Below are 18,949 nucleotides of genomic sequence, written 5' to 3'. Positions count from 1 at the left end.
CAGCCACTGCCTCTGTTCTACCCGGGGCCACCCGGCATAAGCTACAAAATGATCTGCTGATGGCTGCTTCTTGTGCTGAGCTTAGAGGTGCCCAGGAAAAGCCAAGTTGTGAACCAAGGTTGGCTGCTTCTAGTGCTGGACCTGATGCCACTTAATGAGAGGTATAGGGCTCACTGAGACCAGATGCTGCTTGTTTGAGATATTTTAGGAAACTCTGGAGCAGGATCCAAGACAGGCCAATCCTGTGGTAAAGCCTTTGGAAACAGCTTGGGTGGGCCCGAAAGTTGGGTAGGGCAGGGCCTCAGGGAATCCCCAGGGTGGGGCCAACAGTATGAGCCAGGTTGCTGGAGTCCAAGATATGGTGGCTGTCTGCTGGCCTCGTGAGGGATGACTCACCAAGGGAACATCAGCCTCTGCCAGCACGTCTCTCCAAGAGAAAGATGCCCCTCCAGCTCTTGCCCCAGTGCCAAACAACTCAGTTCTTGTTGGTATGTCTTTGGTGCCTTTCAAGCTGCCTTCCCACGCTGGAGCCTGGAGGGTGCAAGTCTGAGTAAGTCTGTGCACGCCCTTTAAGAGGATCTGCCTGGGGCTCCAGAAGCCTCAGCCTCCCTCAGCCTCAGTTCCCACTGGTTTTACAACCAGAAGTTATGGTAACTTCTCTTTCTGGCACTGGAACCCTGAGCTAGGTGCCTCGTGTGGGACAGGGACCTCTCACTCCTCAGGGAGGACCTTCCCCGCCAAGGTGTCCTCCTGATTTTTATCCACCACACGTGGGTGTGGGGCCAGCCCCTCCGCCTCCGCCCCTCCTACCAGTCTCAATGCAGCTGCTTCTTTAATTCCGTAGTTGTAGGACTTCCATTCAGCTCGATTTCGGGCGGTTTTGAATGATGGTTGTTCTGTAGTTTAGTTGTAACTTTGATGTGGTTGTGGGAGGAGACAAGACCGCACTTACCTACACTGCCATCTTGACCGGAAGTCAGATTGGATGTTAATTACTTTATTTTATTTTTCAATACTACTTATCACTTTCTTTTTTTTTTCACAGATTTTTTTTTTTTTTTTATCCTCACCCGAGGACATTTTTCCATTTTTTGTGCAGATAGAGCAGGAGGGAGAGAGAGGAAGAGAGAGAGAGAGAGAGAAACATCAATGTGAAGGGACACATCGAGTGGCTGCCACCCGCATGACCAACCAGGGCCGGGGACAAACTGCAACCGAGGTACGTGCCCTTAGCGGGAACCGAACCCGGGTCTCTCTGTACCGCAGGCCGACGCTCCAACCGCTGAGCCAAACCGGCCAGGGCCCACTTATCACTTTCTAACAAACTAGACATTCTTACTCATTTTGTTTATGTTTTATTGTCTGTCTTCCTACTAGAAAGTAAACTCTATGACAAGGATTTTTGTTTTGTTTACTAATGCATCCCAAGCATAACTCAATAAACATTTGTTGAACGCATGGATTTTTAATATTTCACCTTATTGGGATATGAACTTCTTGAGTGCAAAGACCTTGTGTTCACCACTGTATACTCAGTTCCTGGCACAGTGCCTGGCACAGAGTAGGCTCTCCATAAATATGTATGAAATGAGTGCATGAGCAGGCATTGGAAAACTGTATTTTAATTGATAATGTAAATGACTTTTCAATCACCAAATCTTTGTATCATCTTTCTCCAGTGAAACAGAATTAATAAGCAAACTTAAAGCTTAAGTAAGTTATTATAAATTGTTAATCAAAATATTTAAAACATACTAATTACCATTGCGCCATGAATTAGATGAGTTAAAAATACAAAAATGATTAAAACATCCTTGATAATCCTGAAAAAGCAACAAGATCACTCTCCTTTCTAAGGCTGCTCAGGCGAAGAACAGGAAGAAAAACTGGTCTTTAATAGAAAGAAAAGCCAGAGAGCATCCATTTCTCATTTTGTTTGCTTTTTGTTTAAACTTCTTTTTTTTTTTTTAATCTTCACCCAAGAATATAGTTTTGTTGATTTTAGAGAGAGGAAGGGAAAGAGAGAGAAAGAGAAGCATCAATAAGAGAGAGAAACATCGATTGGTTGCCTGGCGTATGCTCCCTGACCAGGAGATCAAACCTGCAGCCTTGTGGCATACAGGACTAGGCTCCAACCAACTGAACCACCCTGCCAGGCTTGCTTAAAAAAAATTTTTTTTAAAGAACAGTTTATTGCCATGGCCAGTTTTCTCAGTGGTTAGAACATCAGCCCGTGGACCAATGAGTCTCGGGTTCGATTCTAGTCAAGGGCACGTATCTCGGTTGCGATCCGTTCCTGGCCCTGGTTGGGGTCAAGCAGGAGGCAACCACTCGATGTGTCCCTTTTACGTCAATGTTTCTTTCTCTTTCTCTTCCTCTCTCTCCCTCCCACTCTATCTGAACAAAAATGGAAAAATGTCCTCAGGTGAGGATAAAAAAAAGAATAGTTTATTGATTTTTAGAGAGAAAAGACGGGAGAAGAGAGAAATATCGATGTGAGCGCATAACATCTATATCCACTGCCTCCTGCACACCCCCTACCTGGGATCAGGTCTGCAACCCAGGATCAAGTCTGCAATGTGGGCATGTACCCTGACAGCAGATGAGCCAGCAACCTTTCAGTGCATAGGACAACGCCCAACCAACTGAGCACACTGGCCAGGGCTTGCTTAAACTTTGGTTTCTTCTCTGAACTGGTGCCCCTGTCTGCAATCTCTTTTTAATCTACTGTAACATGGCCAGATTAATCTTTCTAAAACACAGTTCTTATCACGTTACTACCTTTTATTTGTATTATTATTATTATTATTATTTTAATCCTCACCTAAGGATATCTTTTTCATTTATCTTCAGATAGAGTGGGAGGGAGGGAGGAAGGAAGAGCTGACGTTCCTCCTGCTGAGCCAAACCAGCCAGGGCTAGCCCTAATCTCTTATAAAAATCTTATACATTCACAGGATCTGAAGAGACATTTCTCTCAGCCAGTGATTTTCAACTGGTATGCCGCAAAAATTTTAAAACATGCAATACTTGACTATTTGGTCAGGGGTACTGACCTCTTTTCCCTTATTGTCAGATAAAAAATAATAGTAATAATAATGATAACAGCAACACAACTATAGCCTTTCTGTGTGAATGAATCAAAATTGTGTCTATTTTTTCTCAGATCGGCAAAAAGTATATATTTTTGATATGCCGCAGAATTTTGGTGGTTTATAGGTGCCATGAGATGAAGAAGGTTGAAAATTGCTGCTTTTAGCAGATATTTAGAAGGCCAGTATGCACATGAAAAGATGCTCAACACCATTCATCATAAGGTGTTGAAAACCTCAAATGAAAACCACAATGAGATACTAATTCACGCCCATTAGTTTAGCTATAATAAAAAAAGACATGATAACAAGTGTTGTTGAGGATGTGGAGAAATCTGAGCACTCATCCACTTCTGGAGGGAATGTAAAATAGTGCAGCCACTGTGGAAAAATAGTCTGGCATTTCCTCAAACAGTTAAACACAGAGACCACTAATTCCACTCCTAGGTATAAATCCAAGAAAAATGTAAAAATATGTCCAGACCTTGCTGTTACGGCTCAGTTGGTTGGAAACATCATCCTGTGCATTAAAGGGTCGAGGGTTTGATTCCCAATCAGGGCACATACCCAGGTTGTGGGTTCCACCCCCGGTCAGGGCTCGTACGAGAGGCAACTGATCCATGTTTCTCTCTCACATTGATGTTTCTCTCTCTCTCGCCCTCTGCCTTTCTCTCTCTCTCTCTCAAATTATAAAATAAAATACAGAAAACACACATATCCTCAAGTGATGATTAAAAAATGTCCACACAATAACTCTTACATGAAGGTTCATAGCAGTATTATCTCTAATAGCCAAAATGTGGGGAAAACTCAATGTCCATCAACTGATGAATGAATAAACACATGTGGTATATTCGTACAACGGAATATTATTCAGTCAAAACAAGGAATAAAGTTCTGATACCTGCTACAACATGGATGAACCTTGAAAACATTATCAAAGTGAAAGAAGCCAGACACAAAAGGCCACCGAATATGTTATTTCATTTATTTTAAATGTCCAGAATAGGCAAATCCATAGAGACAGAAAGTCAACTAGTGGTTGCTTAGGTCTGGGGGAGGGGAGGGGAGCGTGGGGATGATAGCTATAGGGCACGGGGTTTCTTTCCGAGGTGATAAAAATGTTCTAAAATTGATTGTGGTGATGATTGCACAAATCTGTCAATAACCTAAAAAGTATTAACTTGTATGCTCTAAATGGGTGAATTGTATGGTGTTTAAGTGCTATCTCAATAAAACTGTTACCCAAAAAATCTTACCCATAGCTAATATCTTTATGTGCGAAGCACATACAAATTGATAAGAAAAACACTATCTCCAATAGAAAAATGAGCAAAGGACATAAAATAGAAAATTCATATAAAAATGCAAATGACTGATAAAAATGATTTACCCTCAAATGCAAATCAAAAGGAGAAACCGATGAAATAGGCAAAAAATGTTACAACAAAGATGAAGATGCATCAAGATGGGTGTTTTCACATGCTGATGATGGGAAGCTTTCTAGAAAGCAATTAGTCAGTGTGCATGAAGAGCCTTTAAGGTGTTCTCACCCTTTTCATCAATAAATGTATGATAAAGAAATAATTTGTAATGCAGGTAATAAGACAATTAGGTAATAAGATGTTCAGAAGAACGCTGTTAGTAGTAGGGAAAAAATAGGAAAAACTAAGTAGTTAGGCAAACCCTAACATGGCCTCCAATGACTCCACCTCTTGGTGTTCTCACCTTTGTGTAATCCCCTGCTCTGGAGTGTGGGCTGGGCCTACTGACTCACTTTTTTTTTTTTTTTTAATCCTTACCCGAGGTCATTCTTGCATTTACCTTCAGATCGAATGGGAGGGAGAGAGGAGGAAGAGAGAGAGGGGGAAGAGAGAGAGAAACATTGATGTGAGAGAGACACATCGACTGGTTGCCACACACACAACCCCAGCCAGGGCCGGGGACAAACCACAACCAAGGTACGTGCCCTTAGCGGGAACTGAACCCGGGCCTCTCTGGTCCGTGGGCCGACGCTTTAACTGCTGAGCCAAACCGGCCATGGGCTGACTCACTTTGAATGAATAGAATACAGCAGGTGACATTAGATTACAGAAAGACTATGAGTTCCATCTTGGGTAACTTTTTGATAGATAAATAGATATAAAGATAGGTATATAGAGATATAAATATAGATATTTATAGATATGTATATAAATATCGAGAGAGAGAGAGAGAGGGGGGGGGAGAGAGAGAGAGAGAGGGGGGGGGGAGAGAGAGAGAGAGAGAGAGAGATCTCCAGCCTACAGCCAGCAAAGCACCAAATTCTGCCAATAACCAGGGAAGTTAGGAAGTGGGTCTTCCTCCAGTTGAACTTCAAGGTGCCTGCATCTCACCTGAGACCTTGTTTGCAGCCTTGAGAAACCCTGAGCCAAAGGCTCTCCCAGATTCCTGCTCCATAGAAACTATGATAGAAAATATTTGTTGTTTTAAGCCATTGAGTTTTGGGGTAATCTGTTACACAGCAACAGATAAATAATACAACCTAATTGTCTAAGAATTTGAAAATGGTTGAATAAACTATGTCATGAAATAAAATATTATACTGCTATTAAACAATTTAAAGACTTTTTAATAACATGGGAAGATGTTTAGAATATTGCAAATACGGCAAACTACAGAAATGATATATAATACAAACCCAGTTTTGTAAGTCTATGTGAAAATCAACAGCAAAGATCTGCAAGTAATTCTGTTGAAAGTCACAGTTTTCTTTGAAAAACAGAATAACTGCTCAATGCATGCTTATTGATTTCAGTTAGGAAATCATTTATTTAGTCCGTTTTTATTGACTACCTCCAATGTGTCAGCCATGGCGGTTTCTTCTATGGTGGCAGGGCTGGAGACACACAGATGGAGAGTAGTGGATAGATTGGCGATACATTTTAGAGGGAGAACAGTTTGTTGCCAAAAAAAAAAATAGTGAATAAATAGGGTTTACTCTTGGGTGGTTGGCTTGGGTTGGCCTTTTTGGTGCCAAAAAGAAATAGTGAATAAATAGGGTTTACTCTTGGGTGGTTGGCTTGGGTTGGCCTTTTTGGTGCCAAAAAGGAATAGTGAGTAAATAGGGTTTACTGTTGGGTGGATGGGCTCTAGAGCTGGATTCCTTGGTATAAAATTCTGGTGTTATCAACTACCAACTGAGTGAATTTGGGTCTGCAGGCTACATAATCTCTGTATACCACAATCTCTTCATCTGCGAAGTGATGCCTTTCCTCATCCATTTTGGAGATAGCAACCTAACTCACAGGGTTGTTGGGAGGCACACATTAGTATAAAGAGCTCAGAAGAGTGCCCGGCACCTTGAAAAATGGCCAAAAGTGTTAGCCATTATAGTCATTGTTATGATTATTACGAAGGGGGATGACTGAAAAAAAAATCAAAATTAAGAATGACTGTGAGTATTTAGGAAGTGTAACAGTTATTCATCTTTTGTTATTACAATGAAGTGATGCCATGTTTAAAGGTTTTCTGGTTTACCCAGTTATGGGAGTAATTTATATGCAATGTGATCATTAACACCCATCGTCATTGTGGATTAGAGGTGCCTGGGGAAAGAATAAAAGGCAGTAAATTTTAATGGGGACTTTAGGAAATGGTCCTATAGGGGAGGTGGGTGAGGAAGGCTGAGCCGGGAGGGGAAGGAACTGCTGAGGGAGGCACCGAAGGCAGGAAATGGGAGGCCACGGACCTCTGTCCACCCCTGGGACCGGGACAGCACCTGCGGACCGAAAAAAATTATGATGCCATGTCTCCTGTATGTAATTCAAAATAAAAAGGATGTTTCACTGCAAAATACATGGATGGCAGTCTCACAAAGTTCTGCTGTCTCCAAAATGGGCACTTTGATCTATTGATCAAATTTGATCTAATTTTTTTTCCTAAAAAATTTCTCTCATTTTCTTTGTTTTTTGTTTGATCAACCTGTCGCTCTCTCTCTCTCTCTCTCTCTCTCTCTCTCTTTTTTACTTTATTTTTATCGTTGACACTATTACAGATGCCCCCTATATTTTTCCCATTTGCCCATCTCTCCCAGCCCCCACTCCTCCTTCCTCCGGCCATCACCACACTGCTGTCTGTGTCCATGAGCTATGCATATATGTTCTTCGGCTAATCTCTTCACCTTCTTTCATCCAGTCCCCATCCCCTTTTTATCTTATTTTATTTAAAAATGTTTTTAAAATATATTTTTATTGATTTTTTAGAGAGAGAGAGAGGAAGGGAGGGAGAGATAGAAACTTCCATGTGAGAGAGAAACATCAGTTGGCTGCCTTCCCACACATATCTTGCCCTATGTATCTCTTCCATCTGGCTGTTCAACTGTTTTCGTTATAATATCCTTTATAACAAATGAGCCATTTACCTGGCTGACACACATCCTTCAGAATTTAACTTAGATTTCACCCCTAATTCTACGCCTTAGAATTACATGCATCTTGTCTACTAAAGCACAACCTCCTCTGGAATGTAGATTCTGTAAGCACAGAGCCATGTCTTCCTTGTTCATCACTGCACCCCAGAACAGTGCCCGCCTCAAAGCTGAATGCTTACTGAATGATGAAATCACTGAATGAGTGACCCACCCCGCCCCCGGGCCCCCTTGACTCCCCTCCTCCAGTCCCACCCCAACAAGCGCCTGGACAAAGTTATTTGCCAGCCCTGTGGCGGTCATTCCAACCTGTCTCCGGGACCCTTATCCTGCACCCCCCGCCAGAGTCAGAGACCCTCCCCCATGCCTTTGATTTGACGCTGATTGAGTCCAACGACAATCCAAACTAACTGAAAGATACAAAATTATAAAGCACATACTGAATTACATGACTGAATTTTCTGAGCCTAGAGTGGTACAGTTTTATTTTTTTTAAAAAAGGGCATTTTTAACCTCACTCATGAAATGTAAAGGATACCTTGCCAAATGCCACTTCCAACTTGGCAATTATCCTTCTTCTTATTCTTTTTTTCTTTAAAAAATTTTTAAATTGGCCCTGGCCGGTTTGGCTCATTGGTTAGAGCTTTGACCTGTGGTCCAGAGAGACCCAGGTTCAGTTCTCACTGGGGGCATGTACCTCGGTTGCAGTTTGTCCCCGGCCCTGGTTGGGTTGTGCGGGTGGCAGCCACTCAATGTGTCCCTTTCACATTGATGTTTTTCTCTCTCTCCCTCCCACTCTCTCTGAACAAAAAACAGAAAAATGTCCTCGGGTGAGGATAAAAAAATTTTTTTTTAAATTGATTTTTAGAGAGGGAATAAGGGAGAGGGGGAGAGAGAGAAACACTGATGTGAGAGAGAAACATCAATGTCGGAGAGAAATGTCAGGTGGCTGCCTCCTACATAATTCCTACTGGGGATTGAGCCTGCAACCCAGATATGTGCCCTGACCTGGAATCAACCAGCAACATTTCTGTGCATTGGGTAACACCCAACCAATTTAGCCACACCTGCCAGGGCTTTTTTTAAAGGACCTTTTAAAAAAAATTTTATTTTAGAGAGAGAGAGACACATCAATTTGCTGTTCCACTTATTTATGCATTCACTAGATGATTCTTGTATTCTAGTATGTGCCCTGACAAGGGATTGAATTTACAACCTTGGAATATCCAAATGATGCCCTAACTGAGCTATGAGTCCAGGGTGGCAATTATCATTGGGGTTTTCCCCAATCTGGAAAATTTCCTCCTACATTTTTTTTTTAACCTCACCCAAGGACATTTTTTCATTTTTTGTTCAGATAGAGTGGGAGGGAGAGAGAGAGGAATAGAGGGAAAGAGAGAAACATTGACGTGAAAGAGACACATCGAGTGGCCGCCTCCCGCATGACTAACCAGGGCTGGGGACAAACTGCAACCGAGGCATGCGCCCCCAGCAGGAACTGAACCCTGATCTCTCTGGACTGCAGACCAACACTCTAACCGCTGAGCCAAACCGGCCAGAGCACCTCCCACTTTTGTTTACCTATAATCAAAGTCACAGTTTCATTTGCAAAATTGCTAAGAAATTTTTGAGATCTTCCAGCTCAAAGGTTGCAAACTCCTACCCAGCCAGTGTGGTCTTCGGAGGCAGCACACGGTTTCATTTCACCCATACAAGGTTTGGAGTGGGGAGGAGGAACGTAAGTAGTTTAGGGTAGATGCCTTCCTTTGTTTGCCACTCACCCCACCAACCCCTGACTCCTACCAGGCTATTTATCATATTTATGTGACCCGCCTGACCTCTGAAGACAGCTCTGAGATTTGGCCACTGCTGCTGTGTATAGAGCAAGAGAAGAACAGACTTCCTGGACACCTTTGACAATCCAACTTGGAGTCACAGTCAGCCATGACTGTTATGTCAAGTGCTGTATCAAGACTAAGGGAATGGGATGTAACAGGAACGCCCATAGCCCGAAACATCCAAAAACATAGTCTGCGGACTTGGATAAGGACTCCATCTGGACACCGGTATGAGTGGGACCCCCACCCCTTGGGGGCTAGGAGAACTCGGAGCTTCCAGCACTCGATGCTGGAGCTCGGCTGTACCACAGGTCACGCTCAGAGCCCTGCCGGCTTCCACTCCACCATCACGTGCAGCTGCTGCAGCGCCTGGCTTGGGACCCGCCCCCTCCTCTCCCACTCTGCTTCTCTCTGTGTAACCTGCGCGTGACTCTATTGGCTTACTGGGGAGGTCTCCCCTAGTAACCCTGGCACTGTGGAGAGACACAGACATGTTGAGTGACTCTCTTTGGGGATGCTCCCTTGCTCACAACGCTCTCGTTCAACCTCCAACCCATCCCAAGTAAAAACCCTTACCCAGGATTGTAAACTGGACACCGAGGAGAGCAAATGTCAGCCTCCCTCTGGTGTCAAAGCTGGGAGGAGCCCTGGGGAAAGCCAGCACAAAGAGGGAAGCAGAGAGCACAGAGGACAGTCCCCACAGAGCTCTAGTCTCTGGTTCTCCCTTTTGTCTGAGCTAGTGTCCGCTGGTTTCTGACCTTGAAATTGAGTCCTGAGTGATGCATCCTGTGTCTAGCACAGTCCCACACGTCATAACCACAAAGAGGAAGTTCATCTGAGTTAATATGTACAGGGTGGGGCCAGAGTAGGTTTACAGTTCTTTGTATGGAAAATAATACGATGATGAATAAATAATAATTCAAGGATAAACCATGTTTTTTATTTTATTATTATTATCATTATTTTGTTAATCCTCACTCAAGGATATATTTTTTAAACTTTTTTATTGACTTTTTTTTAGAGAGAGAGGAAGGGAGAGATGGAAACATCGATACAAGGAAAACATCAATCGGTTGTTTCCTGCACACCCCCAACTGGGATCGAGCCCGAAATCCGGGCATGTGCCCTGACCAGGAATCGAATTGGGACCTCAGTCCATGGGAGGATGCTCAATCCACTGAGCCACACTGGATGGACTATGAGGATATTTTTCCATTGATTTTTAGAGAGAGTGGAAGGGAGGAAGAAGGGGGGAGAGAGAGAGAGAGAGAGAGACATTGATGTGAGACTGGTTGCTTCCCGAACCAGCCCCGACTGGGGCCGGGGATCGAACCTGTAACCCAGGTACTTGCTCTTGACCAGGAATCTAACCTGTGACCCTCCAGTATATGGGTTGATGCTCTAACCATGGAGCCACATCAGCCAGGACTAACTTCTGTGTTTTTCATACTTGCAACTGTAAACCTACGTTTGCCCCACCCTGTATGCCCCCTCTCCAGCACCCCAGGTGATATCCAATGCAAAGAATCATTACAAAGCTTGTAAGTAGGGAGGCCGACTAGTATTCAAGAGAGAGCCAAGAAAGGGGGAAGGAGGTACACAGAGAGTGAGAGACACAGTAAGAAAGTCCAAAGAGGGAGACATAGTGAACTAGACTTCCATTTTTTAAAACTTTCAGGTGAAAATTAAATTTTTTATGGCATCAGAATCCAATTTTTACAGGTCTGGCTTGATCACTTGGAAAACTGTTCATTGGAATACCTACGCTGTACCTTAAACTGAATGGTTCCAGATGTCCTCTTCACGGCCCCCTCCTCGGACAACTGAGGAGGGCAGGAGTCAGGTGGCCAGGGCGGTCCTGCAGCTCACTCTGAGGCCCTTAGCACTGATCACGGCAGGCACGTAGGAAACACTGTTGTGCTGACACCATCTGCGAAGACAGTGCGCACCTGGCTGCCCAGCGTGCCCTTCCACTCTCTCCAGGGACGTCACTCTCCGCCTCTGGGGCAGTGGCTGTTCCCCTGCTGCAACCAGGTGTGTGGCCAAGCGCAACATGTGGTAGTTGGCACAAGCTAAGCAGGTCTTAGGACGCCACCTCCACAGCCACAGTACTTAGCTTGAGTGGACATGCCACCTAAATCAGAGTAGACAGGACCCTTCATGGGACTTTTAAAGATCTAGGGGAAGAAGAACTCTCTTTGTAGGTGATAAAACTATGTCACCAAGAGTTCTCAATTGGCAAGTCCCTTGAACAATAGAAAAGACTAGTCCAGCCTGGCCGGCGTGGCTCAGTGGTTGAGCCTTGACCCATGCACCAATAGTTTCACCGGTTCGATTCCTGGTCAGGGCACATGCCCAGGTTGTGGGCCCGATCCCCAGTGGGGGTCATGCAGGAGGCGGCCAGTCGATGTTTTCTCTCATCAATGTTTCCATCTCTCTCTCTCTCTCCCTTCCTCTCTCTAAAATAAATTTTTTAAAAAAGGACTAGTCCACAAAGAAAAAGAAATGCAGAGAAAGAGAGGGCGGTTTGAGTTCAGCCTCTGAAATTCCTGGGCGTTCCTAGTCCTGCTTTCCTGAGGCTGAGTTGTTAGGCTTCGATTCGCAGAACTGCTCCTGTGTCCTCTAAATCACCCCTCCCCCACCGTCCTGTTTTCCCCTTGCATGAGTTTGAATTCCGTTTTTATTGCTGGCATTCAAAGACTCCTTCGTGATCAATATATAAATTGTCTGGGCCCTGGCCGGTTTGGCTCAGCGGTTAGAGCGTCGGCCTGCGGTCCAGAGAGACCCGGGTTCGGTTCCCGCTAAGGGCACGTACCTCGGTTGCAGTTTGTCCCCGGCCCTGGTTGGGTCGTGCGGGTGGCAGCCGCTCGATGTGTCCCTTTCACATCGATGTTTCTCTCTCTCTCTCTCTCTTCCTCTCCCACTCTATCTGTACAAAAAAATGGAAAAATGTCCTCAGGTGAGGATGAAAAAAAAAAATTGTCTGGGATCTGTTTTGGATATGCCTGAGGAGCAATTATTTATTTTTATTTTTTAATAAATTTATTGATTGATTAATTTGAAAGAAAGAGAGGAAGGGGAGAGAGAGACAGAGACAGAGAGAAGGAAACATCAGTGTTTGTTATTCCATTTATTTATGCATTTATTGGTTGATTCTTGTATGCGCCCTGACTGGGGATCAAACGCCAAACCTTGGCTTATCGGGATGATGCTCTAACCAACTGAACTACCCAGCCAGGGCTGACGAGCATTTAGAGAACCCACATGAAAAGCCTGTAGATTGGGAACAAACTTTAAGAACCAACAGTCTTCAGGAAGGCAGTAGAAAAAGAGCGAGAGAGATAAAATTGGACAGTATGAACATTTTTGTTACTCCTTGTAATAATAGTAGCTCTTGTTACCTATGGGGTGAGTATCATCTTCATTTTACAGGTGAGAAAACTCTCAGCAAGGCCAAACAGCGACTAAGTGACCGGTTTCAACTCAGGTCTGTAGGATTTCAAAGCTTACTCTTCATTTCACCAGACTACGGCATGTTCCTTACATGAAAAGGAAACTTTCCTAATTAAAACAACTATGAGGTATCACTTCACACCTGCCAGAATGGCTGCCATCAACAAATCATCAAACAACAAGTCCTGGCAAGGGTGTGGAGAAAAGGGGACTCTAGTACACTGCTGGTGGGAATGCAGACTGGTGTAGCCACTATGGAAAACAATATGGTGTTTCCACAAAAAATTAAAAATTGAACTGCCATTTGGCCCAGTGATTCCACTTCTAAGAATATACCCTAAGAAGCCTGAAACACCAATCAGAAAGAATATATGTACCCCCATGTTCATAGCAGCACTATTTACAATTGCTAAGATCTGGAAACAGCCCACGTGTTCATCAATAGAGGAGTGGATAAAAAAAGTGTGGTACATGTACACAATGGAATACTATGCAGCTGTAAGAAAGATCTCTTATCCTTTGAGTTGACATGGAGGGACCTGGAGAGTATTATCCTAAGCGAAATGAGCCAATCAGAGAAAGACAAGTATCACATGATCTCACATATTTGTGGAATATAATGAACAAAACAAGCTGAGGAACAAAATAGACCCAGAGACATGGAATTGGGGTGCAGACTGACAAACCTCAGAAGAGGTGGATGTAGGGGGAAGGAAGAGATAAACCACAGAACTTATATGCATGTATGGGTAGACAAGGACATAGACAACAATGCTGGTGGTGGGGCGGGATTGGGAAGAAAAAAGAGAACCATTTGTAACAAAAATAAATAAGTAAATAAATTTTAAAAGAAAAGAAAAGGAAACCTTCCTTTAACTCAATATATTTTCAGGAAAATATTGAAATGAAGGCGTTGGAGCTGGAAATTCCTGCCCCATATGTATTATGAGTGATTCATCAGCTACAGATGCATCCTTTCTTAGACATCCATAGGAATTAAAGCAGGAGTTCCTGACTCACTCATTCCTGGTACTTTGTAAGAGGTCCAGATTGTTCATCTGTCAGAAGCCAGAACTGGGGGAAGGCCCATTCCAATAGACACATCAAAAGTCTATCTGAAGGCAAAATGATGAAAAAGTTCTTAAGTGTCTAGGGCAGGGGTTGGTCAACTATGGCTTGCTGCCTGTTTGGATAAATAAAGTTGTATTGGAACAGAGCCACACAGTTCATTTACGTATGGACCATGGCTGTTTTCCCACTGAGTCATTGTGATGCAAAACTTAAAATATTTACTACCTGTCCATTTAAGAAAAAAATTTGCTGCCCTGGCGGGTGTGACTCTGTTGGTTGAGCATTGACCCATGCACCAAGAGATCACTGGTAGGACTCCTGGTCAGGGCACATGCCCAGGTTGCAGGCTTGACCCCCAGTAGGGGTATGCAGAAGGCAGCTGACAGATGTTTCTCTACCATTGATGGTGGTGGTGGTTGTTTTCTCTCTCTCTCTCTAATCAATAAAACATATTAAAAAAGAAAAGAAAAAGAAAAAATTTGCTGACCTCTAGCCTAGGGCAATGCTTGAAACAACAGATCCAGAGTCACAACAGTTTTTCAGCCACATCTGCTCCAAAGTGAACTGGCCCAATGGATCTGTCCATCAGGGAACATCCTGGTGCCCAGTGAGCAGCCTTGTCCTTACCCTATCTATCGGCAGGACATCTGGTTCCCTGCTCCTGCCCTGCTACTCACCTTAATTTGTATTTCATTTTGATTTCCCATGTCCATAGCCCATGGCATAAATCTTACCTCTACCTCCTACTCTCTAGCACACATTTGCCTCTGCTCACTTGTTTCCACCACTTTCTTCCAACCGTGGAGGTCAAGCTCCACTCTTGAGTTTGGCCAGTGGGGGTGGTATCAGCAGGAGATCAAAGGTGGGAAGAGAGTGGGGTTGGGGTATTTATACCCTGGTTCCTTTCCCACTGGAAGCTGTGAATTCTCGGCCTCCGTTTACCTCCTGTCTGGGCAGCCCTGTGCATTTGACTACTCTCCATAGGTTCTGAAACTACTCCCTTCCCTTGCTGCAGCAGACCTAGGAGTGCTCATGGTTTCCTGCTTTTGTTAACCCCAGGGAAACAACGGTTTCCTATTAGTTTTCCTAAACCCTGTTCATATCTTTGGCTACCTGTATATCTTCTTTGGAGAAATATCTATTCAGACTCTTTGCCCATTTTTAAATTGGGCCACTTAATCTTTTTTCTCATTGAGTTGTAAGAGTTCTTTATATATTCTAAGAATAAGGTCCTGATCAAATTATGATTTGCAAATATCTTCTTCTATTCTATGGGATGTCTTTTCACTCTCTTGATGGTGTCCTTTGAAGACAAAAGTTTTTCATTTAATGAAATGTATGTAATTACCTATTTTTTTTTTCTTTGTCTCTAGTGCTTTTGGTGTTGAATCTAATAAGTCTTTGTCTAACCCAAGTTTCCAAAAACTTACTCTTATATTTTCTTCTAAGAAAAACCTTTACCTTTAGGTCTGTGATCAATTTTGAGTTAATTTTTGTGCATGGTGTATGGAAGGGGGTCCAGCTTCATCTTTCACATGTGAATATCCAGGTTCCAGCACCATTTATTAAAAAGAGTACTATTTCCCCATTGAATTTTTTTTTTTTTTTTAATCCTCACCCGAGGACATTTTTCCATCTTTTGTTCAGGTAGAGTGGGAGGGAGAGAGAGGAACAGGGAGAGAGAGAGAAACATCGACGTGAAAGGGACACATCGAGTGGCTGCCACCCGCACAACCGACCAGGGCCGGGGACAAACTGCAACCGAGGTATGAGCCCTTAGCGGGAACCGAACCCGGGTCTCTCAGGACCGCAGGCCGACGCTCTAACCGCTGAGCCAAACCGGCCAGGGCCCCATTGAATTTTTTTTGGCACCCTTACTGAAAGCCAATTGTCCATAAGTATTGGGGTTTGTTTCTGGACTTTTAATTTTGTTCCATTTATCTAATATGTTTTTCTTTATGCCACTATCACACTGATTTAGTAGTACATTAAAAAAAAAAGTATTTAAATTGAGAGAGAGAGAGAAAGGAAGAGGGAAAGAGAAACATCAATATGAGAGAGAAGCCCACAACTCAGGCATGTGTCCAGACTGGGAATTGAACCAGCAACCTTTTGGTGCCTGGGATGATGCCCAACCAACTGAAGCACACCAGCCAGGGAAAGAATATATTTTAATGTATTTTACAAAGGTATCATTCACAATGGATTGAAAAAAAAAACTCTGGTGGATTTTTTTTTTTTTTTTTATCCTCACCCGAGGATATTTTTCCATTTTTTGTACAGATAGAGTGGGAGGGAGAGAGAGGAAGGGAGAGAGAGAGAGAAACATTGACGTGAAGGGACACATCGAGTGGCTGCCACCCGCATGACCAACCAGGGCCGGGGACAAACTGCAACCGAAGTACGTGCCCTTAGCGGGAACCGAACCCGGGTCTCTCCGGACCGCAGGCCGACGCTCTAACCGCTGAGCCAAACTGGCCAGGGCTGGTGGATTTTTTTTTTTTCCTGACACCAACAAACAATTCTTCAACACCACCTGGGTGTCCTGTCGTTCAATTCAATTCTGACAGCGTCAACCTGGAGATAGCGCCAGATCCCACAGGTTAAGGGTTCAGTCCTACAAGACTGCCCCCCTCCCTTCGAAACAGTCCAAGTCCAGTTTGCCACCTGTGCTTCTGACAATGAGCTGTAAATCAGTTTTTCACTACTCCCTCCTTGGGTTCAATTTGCTAGAGCGGCTCACAGAGCTCAGAGAAATGTTTACTTACATGTACTCATGTGTTATAAAGGATATTATAATGGAAACGGATGAACAGCCAGATGGAAGAGATACATAGGGCAAGATATATGGGAAGGGGTGCAGAGCTTCCATGACCTCTCCAAGGGTGCCACTCTCCCCAAACCTCCAAGTGTTCGGCTCTCTGAACCCTGTCCTTTGGGGTTGTTATGAAGGCTTCATTACATAGCATGCTTGATGAAATCATTGGCCACTGGAGATTGAATTCAGTCTCCAGCTCATCCCCTGTCTCTGGAGGGTGTGGGGTCCGGAACTGAGAGTTCCAACCTGCTAATCACCTGGCTGGTTCCCTGGCAACCAGGGGCTTTCCTTAGGAGATTCCTCACAGTCACCTCATTGTGGCTGAAACTCAAGCGTGGTTGAAAGGGGTTTATTATGAATATCTAAACACTCTGAGCCTCTTATTACTTAGGAAGTTCTAAGGGTTTTAGGAAGACCAAATATGTATTTCTTATTATAAATCACAATAGCACAAAAACCAACTGGTTCTTTGCCACACACAGCTCGACTCTGGCCAAGAGAATTCTCCCCACCCCCTCCCAGCTGACTTCACTGTGCCTGGAGTGGTGTGTAGCCTGGCATGCTAATTCCGTCACACAGCCTTAGGTTGTATTGTAATCATCTGCTTAGCTCTCTGTCTTCTGATCTTGACCATGCATTCTTGGAAGGCTAGAGGATTTTTTGGTATCTCTAGTGTGCTCAGAAAGCTTTACCTAGCACACTCTGGACTACTTCACCTCACAACAACTGTAGAAAACTTCATTTCTCTACCTACCCTCATCAGTCATTACATGCTTAGACACAGTACGGCTCCATCCGTCTCCAGTTTACTTTCTCAGTGAAATCAGGCTATGTTTCTGGCTCCGAGTCTTATTTGTCTTGGGCCGGTTTCCTAAGTGACATAGGATCAAACAGGCCAACTCAAATTCTAAAGGCCTCCAAGGACACAGAGGGACAGTGCAGGGACCAGTAGAAGGAATTCAACAGGTGGCCCTTTATTTACTTACTAAGGAAGGATGGAGCCAACACCAGACCTCAGCCTTTGGAGTTGGCTATGTGCTTGCCTCTGAGACCACAACACCGAAACCCTTCAAGCTTTCTGCCAATAAACATTTGTAAACATACATTTTGGAGGAAAAATTGATTTGGTAGTTCAACGTTCTTCTGCCCTTTTGATCTTTGAGTCAGTCTGTGCTTATCTTTTTATTTATTGGTCTATTATAGAACTCTTAGTAAATCATGCTTGGAATTCATGCTTATCCTGTGTTCCGAGTTATCTTTAGGGAGGGTTCGAGGCTAGTAGCTCTCCCTAGCAGGTGAGGGGCCCAGGGCAAGTTACACTCTGTCCCTTCCTCCCAGCTCAAAATGTTTAGGACAGATGAAGTGATACTAAAATTAATGCCAAGAAGAGCCTCAAGTGGAAAATTAGACACACAACAAGGTGTCTGAGGAGAAATTTAGGGCTGACTCTGTGTAGGTTTATTTTTTACTTTTTCTTTTGCCCACTAGGTAAGCTATTGCCATACCCAGGAAGTCACTACACAGAAGCTGGGTCAGAAATAGCACTAAATAGAACCTTTCCGAGTCCTGAGGCATAAACTAAACTGATAAAGTATCGACTGAGAAGAAAGTTGAAGGTGAGAAGTGTCCTGCCCATTTCACGGCATGTCTCTGGGTCAGATCCTGTGAATTCTGACCATAGAGGGAGCACCTTTGATCTGGGGGAACAGAGAAAGCCAAAACTCATTCTCTAGGGGCAAAGTAACACTCGCTGGTCAAAACAGAATGAAGAATCAAGGTGGACTGGGGCCCACTCAAGATGATGAGCTGTGGATACACTAAAGGAGGTTGATCGAAACCATTGGGACAGATATCAAAACTTGATAAAAGCGCCTTGGCCAGTTGTTCAGTGGTTAGAGCGTCAGCAGGAGGACTGAAGGGTCGAGGGTTCAATTCCTGGTCAAGGACCCGGATAGGGCTGTGCGGGAGGCAACCGGTCAATGTGTCTCTCTCACATAGATTTTTCTCTCTCTCTCTCCCTCTCTCCCTCCCTTCCACTCTATCTAAAAATCAATGGAAAAATATCCTTAGGTGAGGATTAACAAAACAAAACAAAAAATGGACAAAACCTGGGGTGGGGAGCTAAAGGATGAGAGGATCAGGTTTAAGCAACACCTGAGAATTCATCAGTTTTCAGCCCCGGGTCTCACAGGCTACGAGGGCTATGAAAATATCTGGGACCTTGGAAAAAAGTGTTGCTCTGAAATACAGAGACAAAATCTCAAAATGT

Source organism: Molossus molossus, unplaced genomic scaffold (assembly GCF_014108415.1).
Source record: "Molossus molossus isolate mMolMol1 unplaced genomic scaffold, mMolMol1.p scaffold_m16_p_10, whole genome shotgun sequence".
In the NCBI taxonomy this organism is placed as follows: Eukaryota; Metazoa; Chordata; class Mammalia; order Chiroptera; family Molossidae; genus Molossus; species Molossus molossus.
Note: the sequence above shows the minus strand (reverse complement) of the source record.